General features: G+C 42.9%; 1 protein-coding gene and 2 long non-coding RNA genes across 3 annotated transcripts in view; 2 read left to right on the forward strand and 1 right to left on the reverse strand.

Annotated features, from left to right (window-relative positions):
* Nucleotides 1-15,439, reverse strand: part of st3gal2 (ST3 beta-galactoside alpha-2,3-sialyltransferase 2) — a 50,995-nt gene that overhangs the window by 34,814 nt on the left and 742 nt on the right. The gene's annotated exons all lie outside the window — the stretch shown is intronic.
* LOC122836135 lies at nucleotides 3,870-4,476 on the forward strand. Its single transcript, XR_006371414.1, has 3 exons — nucleotides 3,870-4,036; nucleotides 4,106-4,186; nucleotides 4,254-4,476. It is a non-coding gene; the product is annotated as an uncharacterized LOC122836135 (long non-coding RNA).
* On the forward strand, nucleotides 10,626-11,496 carry LOC122836134. Its single transcript, XR_006371413.1, has 3 exons — nucleotides 10,626-10,737; nucleotides 10,807-10,887; nucleotides 10,955-11,496. It is a non-coding gene; the product is annotated as an uncharacterized LOC122836134 (long non-coding RNA).

The raw sequence follows: 15,439 nt of genomic DNA on the forward strand, positions 1-15,439 counted from the left end.
AAAGATAAAAAAGCTCTTTATAAGCAGTGAATATTCACCCAGTAGCAGCAACCAGTGAGGAAAAAGAAAGGAAAAATCCAGTTGGAGATGTCAGGATCCATTAAAGCTCTGTGCGCTCCCTTGGTGTCTGATTAACCTGTTTGAAGCTTTTCCTAATTAGGTAATTAGTCGAGGTTGGAAAAGGCTTCAGAGTCCCACCACCGCAGACTTCTAATGATATAATAAAGATTATCAGCTGCAGTTTTGGACTTCAGTTTGTGAGTTGAGAAACGATGCATTATTATATGATTTGGCTCAGCAAAGCAAATTTCAGATTATGGTAATTTAATATTGCTCAATCTGACTGAAGTTGAATTTTAACATAATATAATAGATGATGGTATTCTTACTCTATGTGTCCTGAAAAACAACTTTAATGCATCAAAGATGAACTATTTTCACAAAGCACAGAGGAGAGAATGGGGGCGGATATCAAAGGGACACTGATGGATGATAAAGAGTGGGTGAGGCAGTTTCAGATTCATATGTACGTCCTTTATTAGAAACAGGATTCAAAATATGAAATACATTTTTTCATTAAAATAATCTGAATTTGTCTCCTGAGACAGCCACAGCCCACAGCTACTTCTTGCTGATCCGAGGTTTTGATTAATTGATCGTTATCAGAGTGAGAAGCTCAATGAAGGCAAGACATGGACCTTACCACAGGGGCTGCTTTTCATTGGCTGATGCCCATTCTACGTGGTCACGTGCGTGGCCGTCTCACAAACACACGCTTCCCATTAGCTGAGTACAGCATAATGGCAGCACTGATACAACTTCTACACCTTGAAGCCTGTCTGCTACACAGCCTAGCGTTAGCTAAACAGATCAATATGCAACGTGTACTGTATCTGACACGCTAAAGATTTTAGTTTAGCAGAAAAGGCTTTTGGACTAAACTGTTACTCCTGTTAGCCACTCTAGCACCAAGTACAGCTAGTCAGTCAACCATCGCTGTGTTCAGGGAAGCGCTGATTAATAATCGAGAAATAAATATCAAGCCTGGAAACTTGATATCGTAACGGACTGAATGTTATGATTTTTTAACGTAATCTTTGCTCGTCTTTCGGGGCGCAGGCGGTTGCCACGGTAATATAGGGTGACCAGACGTCCTCTTTTTCCCGGACATGTCCTACTTTTCAGACCTAAAAAAATGTCCAGGGGGAATTTAAAAATCGTCCGGGATTTTGGTCAACTGCCTCAAAACACATTACATAGCTTACAGTGCATTGTGATTACCCCGTTGGCGCATGTGTCCGCCGATTCTACCTGCCCCCCGCCAACAAAAAAAGAAGTGTCCTCCTTTTCAGAAACCCAAATCTGGTCACCCTACGGTAATAGAAACTACAAAGAGAGAGAGAAAAAGGTAGGAGTGGTTTTGAGTTGATAACTTGTTTGGGTTATTTTACCTTTGTTTACCTTTGCTGTGGCGCATTACAGCCGCCGTAGTTTCTAAACGTTAGACTAATTACCTCGTTCTTGTGACTATACGTCATTCACAACAAACATCAAATAGAACAAATATATTTCATAAAATTTTAACAAACAAATGGCGAGTCCTACAGTGGTCAATTAAGCAAAATCAGCAACAGAGTTAGAAAAATTCAACAATAAAACTGAAATTATGAGTGAAAAGTCTGTTTAAAAAAAAATCACTTCCTGAAGTGCAACCTATACAAGTAGGTGTTCAGCACCAATTTTGATTATGTTGTAACACGTGTTTTTGAGTTTGTATATTCCAGTTAACAATTAATCAATAACTAAATTAGTTGACAATTATTTCAATAACTGATTCATCACGATTAATTGGACCGTTAGTTTCAGCTCTACTGCAAATCTCCTCTATTGAAAAGAAGAGTTCTGCTTGGTAAACCAGCCAGCTGAAAACTCAAGCTGGCTGCTTAGCATTTGTTTTAAGTCTGATCAGGAAAAGGAAGAACAGCTCAGCGTGTAAGCAGAGCCAGTTTAGGAAGACCTTGCAGTTTCCATCCTGGCTTTACCTTCTTTGGTTTTCCAGGATGTGTTTGGTTCCCAGTTTAACCAAGTTAAATGTGTGTGAAGCTAAGCAGTTTACAGTGATTGGATGCAGGTCGTATGTGTTTGAGTGGATGTGATAAAATGAAAAACATTTACAGTAAGTAGTTTAAAATGATAGGATTGTGTGTGTGTGTGTGTGTGTGTGTGTGTGTGTGTGTGTGTGTGTGTGTGTGTGTGTGTGTGTGTGTGTGCACGCATTTGTTTCTAATACCTTGTGGGGACCATTTTCCTGACATATACTACGTTGATGGGACCGTAGCCGGGTCCCCACAAGGGGAAACGCTGTTTTTGGAAGATAGCTGTGCAAACGTGTGTGTGTGTCAGGGGAGTTTTGACTTTATTCCTGCTGCCGCTGAACGACTATGTCACGATGCACATCTTCACTGGAGGCCCTTTTGCCTCGAGGCAGAAAAGTCTAAACAAGTCACAGATTTTTTTTAAAGCCCTTAATCTTTATTCTCTGCCAGGTTTCACTTCCGTACCAAAAAATCTGCACTGATTTTACATCTTTTAACCTTTTACTGCAAAAACACAAACTCTTACCAAGTATTTCTGGTCTAGTTTCTTGTGCAAATATCTTAATACAATTGAAATAAGACAAAATTTACTCACAATAATTTTTTCAACTACATATAGCAGCTTGTTGTAAATCAATAATTCTTTAATATTGGTTAAAAACAATCTTGTTTTAAGTGAAATAATCTGCCAATGAAGCATGAACTTTTGCATCAAGATTAAGGAGCTACTGACTTAAAACAAGCTGCTATGTCTTGCAGAAAAGTTACTTTTATGTTGGTTTTGTCTTATTTGAAGTGTACTAAGATATTTGCACAAGAAAAAATACTTGATAATATTTTGTGTTTTTGCAGTGTTGCAGGAGGAAATCAAGTCCTTTCAGTGTAACTGAATTATTGTTCTGCTTTTCCTTTAGTTATTTGTGAAGAGAAAACACGGCGAAGGCAGCTGGGAATCATTTTCCAAACACAGGCTTCTGCTTTCGTGGAGGAATCAACTGATTCAGAAATCTAAGAATCTGTTGCATAAACAGTTTGCTGTGACGGTGTTGGACCTGGCTGCGGCTCAGCATGACGGATTTACATTTCAAATCGGTTCTTCTCAGAACGAAGCAGGCAGATAATAAAGCCTGTTTGTGTGAGTGTGCGCTCGGTTTAAAGGGAGGAATCCAATTAGCCAACTGTTGGCCTTTGGTCCGTTTGTCAACTGATGGCTTGATGTCCAGCAGAGGGCAACGGTTGGTCTGACGTTGATCAAACACAGCTACAGTCATGATAAAAAAATTTAAAAAGTAACTACATCTTCTTCCTTTTGGCTTTAAACTATCAGGATGTAATTTAATTCCATTGTGAAACATTTAGTTGAATTATTGAAATAATTGTCAACTAATGTAGTAATCGATTACTTGATAACTGGACTATTCAGACTCAAAATAAGGCCATTTTGTGGAAAAGCTACGTCTTCAGAGAGGTATCTAAGCCAAAACTGCACAAAAATATAAACATTTTAAAATAAAAACACCTTTAGCTGTAAATATGTTTTATCCAAAACTGCTCAAGTGGCAGTTTCAGCTTCACTCAGTTCAAATCCACAGGAACGCCATATTGTCGCAATGCAGGAAATAAAAATGTTTATTTTCTTATTTAAAAAGGAAATTAATTATTGATGACTTATTTGCATCTTTTAATGTACTTCTAATATAAATAAAAAAAGTTATGTGGAGAAATTAAACATTTGTAGAATGTTGGCAATCATTTTTATCCTATTAATATGTAGCAGTATGAAGCCTGCCCCAGGATTGAAGACACCTGGCACCTAATCACCTGAGTGGGTGTGAGTATAAAGGCAGACTCCCTCGCATTCTCTTTTCATGCCTGCATTTGGTCACTTCAGTGGAATGTCTGCTGGTTAACTTGCAGTGGTCAAACTCAATCCGGAAATAGTAAGTAATGTTTCTCCTTCTGTACAAGATCTCAATTTGAGTTGGCTAATTCAGATTGTTTAAATTTAGAAGCTGCCTGAAGCCTCCTGTTGATACTGGGATGTGGCAGTAATTTACCCTTCCTAGTACAATTTGGCAACATCAAAAAGGGTATGTACCTTTATTGCACTGCACCCATACAGTTCAACACCACAAAATAACAATAATTTGTGCATAGCTTGTATTGACAAGTGGATCCTCCTGCTGTGGGTCCGGAAGGGGCTCTCTGGTTGAAGTGGCGTTATCCAGCCCTGGTAGGTGACCATAGTTTCCTCTGCCTTGTGCCATGTTCCTAAAAACCACCTATTAACCCAATTTAATTTCAGGTCTAGAGCTGCTGCAGCCTGCTGGAAGCCCTGCTGCTTTGTTTTTGCTTTGTTTTTGCTTTGTTTTTGCTTTGTTTTTGCTTTGTTTTTGCTTTGTTTTTGCTTTGTTATTGCATTGATTTTGCTTTGTTGTTGCTTCCAGCTTGGCAGGGTGTGACTGCTGTGGGTTGTTTTTAGACCATATAATTGAACTGCTGATTTTAATAACTGGATGTATCAGCATGCAACCTCATTTTAGCACCCATGTGTAAATTGTAGTGTCTTTTCTTTGTTTTGTATTTGGTTTGTGTAACCCCACCCTTTTGTTTCCAGGCTGGGAGCTGAAGGCAGTGGGGGGGGCATCCAGAGGGACCGGACAAGTGTGCTGTGCGAGTGATCGGTGTTGGGATTTCTTCACGGATTGAGTGTTTATTCACAAGTGCTTGGGGTGATTTATTAATTTGTTTAGGCCCAGTTTCCACATGTGGATTGCCCTCCCCTCTGCTGGTAGGCCCCAGCACTGCACTCCCTCTCCTATTGTGCTCCTTGGATTTTACTGGCTTTTAAAAGGAGAGAAACAATAAAACTAATAATTTTTTGTATTAAAAAGAAGTCTTGTTCTCCTTGGGTACAAACCCATCTATTTCCTTGGGCGCAATTCCCAAGGTGGCGCTGTGACACCTGCTGGCTACCCTGCTTTGAAGGGCAGAGTAGCCGCTTCTCCCACTCGTGCTGCCACAAACTGGCGCTGTGAGCAGGATACCCCTTGAGAACAGACATTCCACTTGTTTTGTCTTTTTTTTTTTTTTTTTTTCTCTTTTTCTTTTCAATGTGTATTGTTTGAATTTATAGGTTGAAACAAAGCAGCAGTGTTTCCCATACCTGGGCCCAGAAGTCCTGTGCATCTCTTGTGTCAAATTCTACTTAAATTGTAGCCATGGAAGAAGAGTTGCAGGAATTAAAGGAGGTAATTTTGCAGCTGAAGGCAGAGAATGAAAGACTGAGACGGGGACAAGCTTCTGTTACAGCTGGTCCCAGTGCTGACCCTCCCGCTCAATCTACATCATCTGCTAATGCTGGTGTTCAACAGATGGAGAGGTTGGTGCTTGTTCCCCGGGATAGAAAATGTCCCTTTTTCAGAGGAAGAAAGGGTATAGGTTTGGTAGAGTGGTTGGAGGAAGTGCAGGCTTGCATGAGAGCCCGTCACCTATCAGAGTTGGACCAGGCATTTTTTTTATTTGACCACTTGGAAGGAGAGCCGCGTGAGGAAATTAAATTTCGTCCCAGGGCAGAAAGGGAGGATCCAGCCAAAATAATTGCTGTGCTCCAGGAACTGTATGGGTGTTCAGACTCGTATGTTGCCTTGCAGGAGGCTTTCTTCTCACGGAGGCAGCAAGAAGGAGAAACATTGCAAGAGTTTTCCCTTGCATTAATGAGTTTGATGGCAGCTGTTAAACAGCAAGCCCCAAGTGACATTCCTAATGCTGAAGTGTTACTCCGTGACCAATTTGTTGAGCATGTTATCGATGGCTCCCTGCGCCGTGAATTAAAACAGCTTGTGCGTGTAAGACAGACAGCCACATTGTTAGATGTCCGAGCTGAAGCAATCAGGTGGGAGCGTGAGGGGATGTCTGGAGGTGTCAGGGGTCGAAGTCACTCGGTTCCCTCAGTTCTTGGGTTGCAATATGGAGTGCAGTGCCCTCAGCAGGTGACCAACTTGCATTTAACATCAGAGTTAACCGAAATGAGAGAGTTGTTGAAGCAGCAGCAAGCAGTTAAACAAACTCACCCAAAGTCTCTCATCACTGCAAGGTCTTCAACAGGGCCGTTCTACTAATCGGGGCCCTATCATTTGCAGACGTTGCCAGCAGCCTGGTCATTTTGCTAGAGAATGTGATGGTGTTCGTGTTGCCCCTCCCCAGTCCATTCCTCAACCCCAACAGTCTGCCAGGCAATTCCATCGTGGCCCACAGTCGGAAAACTAATGCCCGCCGAACTGCAGAGCCACAGTTCTGGCGGTGCGGTTTCTGGCTCGGAGGCTTCTAAGCTTATGTCATCTTGTCCCCAGTTGGAAGTGAAAATGGGAGGAGTATTAGTTCCCTGTTTGTTGGATACTGGTTCCATGGTGTCTACAATCACTGAAAGCTTCTTTCACAAACATTTTGAACCATGGGGTAGTGATAAGCTTCAAACATGTAACTGGCTACAACTCAGGGCTGCTAATGGATTGGCCATACCATATATTGGCTATTTAGAACTTGAGGTTGAACTTGTTGATAAAACTATGCTGCAGTGTGGTGTGTTGGTAGTTAAGGATATCCCGGGTGATAGTGTACCTCACCTCCCTGGTGTCTTGGGGATGAATGTTATTAGCAAATGCTACAGAGAACTTTTTGGACAACATGGTTCGGCTTTATTTAATCTGCCAGTGTTGTCTCAGGTCTCTGAGCCTGTTCGGCAAGCTTTGCAGCAGTGCCACCAAGCTAGTGTAAAGGCCTCAAGTGGGGCCCCTGGAATTGCCAGAGTGGGTGGTAAAAGGGCTTGTCGTATCCCTGGTGGCATGATGAAACTGGTTGCATCCACCTGCTCTCAGAAATATTCTGGCATGAGTGCATTATTTGAGCCCTTGGAGTCCGGCTTACCAGCCGGATTACTTGCTTCACCTGCTTTGGTTAGGGTGGAGAATGGCATCACTGACATTCTGGTTATCAATGTGGGGTGTACCGATGTGCTTCTTTATCCCCGAACCAGGGTTGGTACCCTGGTGGAAGTCACTATGGCAAGCTTACCAGCTGATGTTACAGCGGTGTCACCCTGTGCTGCAACCGTGGCCTCCCAGTCTGTTTCTGACGTGGCACTGGATGTGCTGAAGGATGTGAACTTGTCAAGTTTGTCAGCAGACAACCAGGAGAAGGTGAGGTCTCTCCTTAACCAGTATGCATCTGTTTTCTCAGCCCATGATGGGGATTTAGGCTGCACTACCCTGATTGCCCATGAGATTCCTCTCATGGATGATGTCCCTGTTCGTCAGCGCTTCAGGCGGATCCCTCCATCCGATTATGATGTAGTGAAGGAACATATTAACCAACTGCTGAACACTCAGGTAATCAGAGAAAGTTGCAGCCCATATGCATCCCCAATAGTCTTGGTAAGGAAAAAAGATGGCAGTCTGAGAATGTGTGTTGATTATAGGCAACTTAATAGTAAGACCAGGAAAGATGCTTTCCCTCTTCCTCGCATTGAAGAATCTTTAGATGCACTAACGGGTGCATGTTGGTTTTCCACCCTGGATTTAGCCAGTGGTTACAACCAGGTTCCAGTGGCTGAATCAGATCGGGCCAAAACTGCTTTTTGCACCCCATTTGGGTTGTTTGAGTGGAACCGCATGCCCTTTGGCCTGTGTAATGCCCCCAGCACCTTTCAGCGATTGATGCAAAGAATCTTTGGCGATCAGCAGTGCCAGTCTCTGCTGCTCTATTTGGATGATATCGTGGTGTTCTCTTCTACTATAGAGGAACACCTAGATAGGCTGAAGGCGGTGCTAGGGAGGCTGCAGAAGGAAAATCTCAAAGTAAAGTTGTCAAAGTGTGCCTTTTTTCAACAGGAGGTCCATTACCTGGGTCATGTAATTTCTGATAAGGGTGTCTCCACAGATCCAAGTAAGGTAGAAGTGGTGGCCAATTGGCAACCTCCAAGTACCATCTCAGAGCTACGTTCGTTCTTGGGTTTTGCCAGCTACTACCGTCGGTTTGTGGAGGGATTTGCCAAATTGGCTGCACCACTTCATAAACTAGTGGCTGAAAGTGGAAGCACCAAACTCAAGAAGAAACAGGACCAAGGGGTCCTGGATCATTGGACTGAGGTTTGTCAAAACAGTTTTGAGGCCCTAAAGAAAAAGCTTACCACTGCACCTGTCCTCGCTTATGCTGATTTCTCTCTTCCATTCATACTGGAAGTTGATGCAAGCCATGGGGGGCTTGGGGCTGTGCTTTCACAGGAGCAAGGAGGCAAGGTGAGACCAATAGCCTATGCGAGCAGAGGATTGAGACCTCCTGAACGGAATATGGCCAATTATAGTTCTATGAAACTAGAATTTTTGGCACTTAAGTGGGCCATGACTGAAAAGTTTCGGGAGTATTTGTTAGGTCAGAAGTGTATTGTCTACACAGACAATAATCCGTTAAGACACCTCTCCTCTGCTAAGCTGGGTGCTACAGAGCAGCGCTGGGCTGCGCAGCTAGCATCTTTTGACTTTGACATAAAGTACCGTTCAGGTAAAAGTAATAAGAATGCCGATGCATTATCTCGCTTGCATTCTCCTGGGGTACAGGATTTGGAAGCTATGCTCCCAAGTACTTTGCTTCCTAAGCCTTTGCAACAAGCCTTGGGGAAAAATAGAACTGAAGTAACTCAGGCTGCTATTACAGCTTTCCCTCAGTATACACTCCCTGATCTGTGTGCTCTCCAGCAGAATGACCCTGTCTTGCAGGAAATCTTGATCTTCTGGAGACAGAAAAGGCGTCCGACCCATGAGGAGCGTAAGAATCTATCTCAGCCTGCTTTAGTTCTACTGAGGCAATGGGATAGGCTGGTGGAACGGGATGGAGTCCTGTATCGCCAGGTTTTCCTCCCTAGAACCACAGCTGGAACATTGCAGGTATTGCTGCCGGCTGCTTTACAGGAGGAGGTTCTAACAGAGGTTCACCAGAAGAATGGACATCAAGGTGTGGAGAGAATGTTAGAGCTGCTCAGGCTCCGCTGTTATTGGCCAGGTATGTCTGGTAAGGTGGCATTGTGGTGCCGTAATCGTGAGATGTCAAGTTGCTAAGGACATTCAACCGTCTGTACATAGTTTCATGGGACATTTGTTAGCTTCACGGCCAAATGAGATCCTGGCCATCGACTATACGGTGTTGGAGCCTTCTCGTAATGGGTTGGAGAATGTTCTTGTTTTGACAGATGTTTTCAGCAAGTATACATTAGCAGTACCAACACGTGACCAACATGCATCCACTGTGGCACAGGTTTTGGTGACGGAATGGTTCTCAAAGTTTGGGGTCCCAGCTCGTATTCATTCAGATCAAGGACGAAACTTTGAGAGCACTTTGATCCGACAATTGTGTAGCCTATATGGTATTGAGAAATCTCGTACCACACCATACCACCCTGCCGGTAATGGCCAGTGCGAAAGATTTAATCGAACATTACACAATTTGTTGCGCACCCTGCCAGTGTCCCGTAAACAGGACTGGTGTTCTTGTTTGCCACAACTCCTATACTCTTACAATACCACACCTCATCAGGCCACAGGAGAGTCCCCATTTTTCTTGTTGTTTGGCCAGGAGCCGAGATTACCAGTGGACTTCCTGTTGGGGAGGGTTCAGGATCCTGTAGGTGGCAGTGTCCATGAATGGATTCAGGAGCACCAAAGTCGGTTACAGGTTGCTTTCGAGGGTGCTAGGGAACGTTTGAGGGAGGCTGCCGAGCGTAGAAAAAAAAATAATGACCAGCGTGTAAAAGATGCTCCACTGAAAGAGGGGCAGTTTGTATTGCTTCGGCAGCTCGGTGCAAGGGGGCGCCACAAGATCCAGGATGTATGGGGTTCTGTAGTGCATAAAGTTCTCAAAGCACCTAAGGAAAGGGGCTCTGTATACACTATTGCACCTGTAGATGATGAGTTAAAGATTAAAACTGTTCATCGTACCATGTTGAAACCAGTGGTTTGGACTGGGTCTCCAGTTGGGTCTGTTCTTAGTTCACCCTTACTTGATCAGTTGCCATCAGAGGAAGATCTGTCAGATGAAGGTGATTTCTTGGTGATGCGTGTAAGGTCGTTATCTCCTCCCCCAGCACAGGGTGCTGTAGTGACCCAACAAACTCCTCATCCATGGGCTACAGTTCAACCAGATCAAGAACTGCCTGGTCCTTCTAGGATTCAGGGCCCTTTGGAGGTGGAGTTACCATCACTCCCCCAACCTGCTACTAGTAGGGAAAGTGTGCGGCGAACCCAGAGAGCAACTGCAGGTCAGCACTCAAATGTGCATCATCTCCCCAGACCAGCAGGGGCCCCCGAACAGCAGGTTGGGTACCTACCTGATCCAGTATTAAACACGGTAACAGCTGTTTTTAGACCATGGTGTTAGCTAAATTTTGGTTTGATTGTCGGGGCGACAATTCTTTTTGGGGGGGTGGAATGTAGCAGTATGAAGCCTGCCCCAGGATTGAAGACACCTGGCACCTGAGTGGGTGTGAGTATAAAGGCAGACTCCCTCGCATTCTCTTTTCATGCCTGCATTTGGTCACTTCAGTGGAATGTCTGCTGGTTAACTTGCAGTGGTCAAACTCAATCCGGAAATAGTAAGTAATGTTTCTCCTTCTGTACAAGATCTCAATTTGAGTTGGCTAATTCAGATTGTTTAAATTTAGAAGCTGCCTGAAGCCTCCTGTTGATACTGGGATGTGGCAGTAATTTACCCTTCCTAGTACAATTTGGCAACATCAAAAAGGGTATGTACCTTTATTGCACTGCACCCATACAGTTCAACACCACAAAATAACAATAATTTGTGCATAGCTTGTATTGACAAGTGGATCCTCCTGCTGTGGGTCCGGAAGGGGCTCTCTGGTTGAAGTGGCGTTATCCAGCCCTGGTAGGTGACCATAGTTTCCTCTGCCTTGTGCCATGTTCCTAAAAACCACCTATTAACCCAATTTAATTTCAGGTCTAGAGCTGCTGCAGCCTGCTGGAAGCCCTGCTGCTTTGTTTTTGCTTTGTTTTTGCTTTGTTTTTGCTTTGTTTTTGCTTTGTTTTTGCTTTGTTTTTGCTTTGTTTTTGCTTTGTTTTTGCTTTGTTTTTGCTTCCAGCTTGGCTGGGTGTGACTGCTGTGGGTTTTTTTTAGACCATATAATTGAACTGCTGATTTTAATAACTGGATGTATCAGCATGCAACCTCATTTTAGCACCCATGTGTAAATTGTAGTGTCTTTTCTTTGTTTTGTATTTGGTTTGTGTAACCCCACCCTTTTGTTTCCAGGCTGGGAGCTGAAGGCAGTGGGGGGGGGCATCCAGAGGGACCGGACAAGTGTGCTGTGCGAGTGATCGGTGTTGGGATTTCTTCACGGATTGAGTGTTTATTCACAAGTGCTTGGGGTGATTTATTAATTTGTTTAGGCCCAGTTTCCACATGTGGATTGCCCTCCCCTCTGCTGGTAGGCCCCAGCACTGCACTCCCTCTCCTATTGTGCTCCTTGGATTTTACTGGCTTTTAAAAGGAGAGAAACAATAAAACTAATAATTTTTTGTATTAAAAAGAAGTCTTGTTCTCCTTGGGTACAAACCCATCTATTTCCTTGGGCGCAATTCCCAAGGTGGCGCTGTGACACCTGCTGGCTACCCTGCTTTGAAGGGCAGAGTAGCCGCTTCTCCCACTCGTGCTGCCACAAACAGATTAATCACCACAAAAATCAATAGATTAATCAATAAATATAATAATAAAGGTAGTTAAGGTTCTGCTTTACTTATCAATACAGAAATACAGAAAAAATGACCCAATTTCAACTACTTAATTATAAAACCCTAGAGGAAATTATAAGTCAACTCAGCTCCAGTTCTTGCTGTCTGGATGTCCTACCCACACATTTCTTTAAGAAAGTTCTGCCTGTTGTTGCTACTGATCTGATCCAAATAGTAAACTCATCACTCTCATCAGGCGTTTTCCCCCAGGCTTTGAAAACGGCAGTAATCAAACCACTGATAAAAAAGAACAATCTAGACAAATCACTACTGCAGAATTACAGGCCGATCTCCAACCTCCCATTCATCAGCAAAGTTATTGAAAAAGTTGTGTGTAAACAGTTAAATAGCTTCCTAACGATAACCAACCGCTTTGACTCCTTCCAATCTGGTTTCCGGTCTCACCACAGCACAGAAATTGCCCTCGTAAAAGTGTTCAATGACATCCATATAAATACGGACTGTGGGAGAACCACAGTGCTGGTTCTGTTGGACCTCAGTGCAGCTTTTGACACTGTTGACCATGACATATTACTGAATCGACTGGAGAGTTGGGTCGGACTCTCCGGTCCAGTGCTTAACTGGTTTGAATCGTACATAAAGAACAGGGATTTCTTTGTTTCAATTGGAAACTTCTCATCAAAGAGGTCAAAGGTCACATGTGGGGTACCCCAAGGTTCAATCCTAGGACCCCTCTTATTCAATATCTATATGCTTCCACTAGCTCAGGTTATAACAGGAAATAATATTAGCTACCATAACTATGCAGATGATACACAGCTCTACATTACGATGTCACCAGGAGACTCAGAACCCATCCAATCACTGAACAGATGCTTAGAACAGATAAATGTGTGGATGTGCCAAAACTTTCTCCAGCTGAACAAAAACAAAACTGAAGTTATTACTTTTGGACCTAAAGAGGAACGATCTAGGTCAGTGCACAGCTTCAGTTATTACAACTGAAAACCAGCGATCAGCCCGAAACCTGGGAGTAGTGATGGACTCTGACCTGAACCTTCAGAGCCACGTAAAGACAGTCACAAAGACGGCCTTCTATCACCTGAAGAACATTTCCAGGATTAAAGGACTAATGTCTCAGCCAGATCTAGAGAAACTCATCCATGCGTTTATCTTCAGTCGTATTGATTATTGTAACGGCGTCTTCACAGGTCTGTCCAACAAATCAATCAAACAGCTGCAGCTGATCCAGAATGCTGCTGCTTGTGTTCTCACTAAAACCAGGAAGATAGAGCACATAACACCAGTTTTAAAGTCTCTCCACTGGCTCCCTGTAGCTCAAAGAATAGACTTTAAAATACTGTTGTTAGTTTATAAATCACTGAATGGTTTAGCACCACAATACATTAAAGATCTGCTGCTGTTGTATCAACCTTCCAGAACTCTCAGGTCTTCTGGTTCTGGTCTGCTCTGCATCCCCAGAACCAGAACCAAACGAGGAGAAGCGGCATTTAGCATCTATGCACCAAAAATCTGGAACAAACTTCCAGAAAACTGTAAAACAGCTGAAACACTGACTTCCTTTAAATCTCAACTAAAAACCCACTTGTTTAGAGTTGTATTCGAAACGTAATCAATTGCAAATTTATTGATGTTGTGTTTTTATTGTTGATTCTATGTTGCATTGTATTTTGTGTTTGATTTGATGTAAAGCACTTTGAAATGCCTTGCTGCTGAAATGTGCTATACAAATAAAGTTTGATTGATTGATCAATCTATACAACCTGACAGGAATTTTAAAAAGCAGTAGCAGTGATGGTTGAATAATAATAATAATAATAATAATAATAATAATAATAATAATAATAATAATAATAATAATAATAATAATACAATTCATAGTTTAATTAAATTTAATTCATGTCAGTTCTGGATGGTACACACCAACAGGTGTTTCACTCACAAACTATGTATATTTTGTTTAATAAAAGTACTTTAAAAAGACTTCAATGTCCAAATAAAACTAAAATAAATGATACAATTAATTAAAAATAAAATTCAAATAAATTGAAATTTAATAAATTAATTATATATGGATGCAGTGATGGTGTGTTTTGGGGTTCCTTACATTTGAAATGTAAAATATTATATATTAAACAGAAGTAATAATTCATAAAGCTGCTTCAGCTGTTTATCTCTTTGCTTCGGTGCAGCTTGAGTTGCTGATGGATGTGGTTCTGTCGGCTTCTCCCTGCCTTAACTCTAATAAATCATAAATCAAGAGTCAGAGCGAGCAGAAAAACAACACTTTTCTTTTTTCTGATCAGTAAGTCGAAGCAGAAAGCTGTCAGTTTAAGCCGAGTCGTGTTCTGCGGTGTGAAGCAGAATCAAAGTGCTCCCCAGGCCCCGTGAGGACGGCGCCCCGGCTGCAGATTAAAGAGCCGATTCTGGATTATTTAACGGCCAAATTAAAATTCACAGGGCTGATCTACAGCTCTGTAGTCTGACAGATTGATGTTCGCTGCGCTTCAGCCGTCCGCTGGAGGAAAATGTGACAAAAGGAATCGGATCAGCGGGACGGAACCAGGATGCCGCCGCCGCCGCAGACGGTTCATCCACAGAAACACAAACCAAACGGGTTAAAGGGACGGATGGTGACAGGGAGGGTCAGATGTCAGATGGGTCAGAGGTCAGAACAACTGGAGGGTTGGGAAACCCACAACAGGACAACTTCCCTGATTAATTTCCATCCATCCATCTAGACATCCATCCATCTAGACATCCGTCCATCTAGACATCCGTCCATCCATCCATCTGTCCATCTAGACATCCATCCATCCATCCATCTAGACATCCATCCATCTGTCCATCCATCTGTCCATCCATCCATCCATCTGTCCATTCATCCATCTATCCATCCATCCATCCATCCATCCATCTAGACATCCATCCATCCATCCATCCATCTAGACATCCATCCATCCATCCATCCATCCATCCATCTAGACATCCGTCCATCCATCCATCCGTCCATCCATCCATCCATCCATCCATCCATCTATCCATCCATCCATCTAGACATCCGTCCATCTAGACATCCGTCCATCCATCCATCCATCCATCTGTCCATCCATCCATCTAGACATCCATCCATCTGTCCATCTAGACATCCATCCATCCATCCATCCATCTAGACATCCATCCATCTGTCCATCCATCCATCCATCCAGCCATCCAATTATTAAGTGCATCCAGTCAAATCTCTGACCTTCCAATCAGGTCAATCTAATGTTTTATTTCTAGCAGTGGAGTAAATTAACTGTATCCCATTTCTTTCTTCATGCAGTTGGATGTTCCAGCTTCACATTTCTCACTCTGACAACCATCAAAACAGTTTTCCCATGTTTCTAAAAGAAAAAATCCATCAACTTTTCTTCTGTTAGGAGTTATAAAATCATTCTTAAAGCATTAAAAAATAATTTTTCTCACACAGAAAACAGAGGAGCAGCCGGAGACATGAACACCTGATCTGCATCTGCTGGCCCTGAGCAGGTAAATCTGCCCTCCATCATTTCTCTGCCCTTC

This window comes from Gambusia affinis, linkage group LG08 (assembly GCF_019740435.1).
Source record: "Gambusia affinis linkage group LG08, SWU_Gaff_1.0, whole genome shotgun sequence".
NCBI classification, from domain to species: domain Eukaryota; kingdom Metazoa; phylum Chordata; class Actinopteri; order Cyprinodontiformes; family Poeciliidae; genus Gambusia; species Gambusia affinis.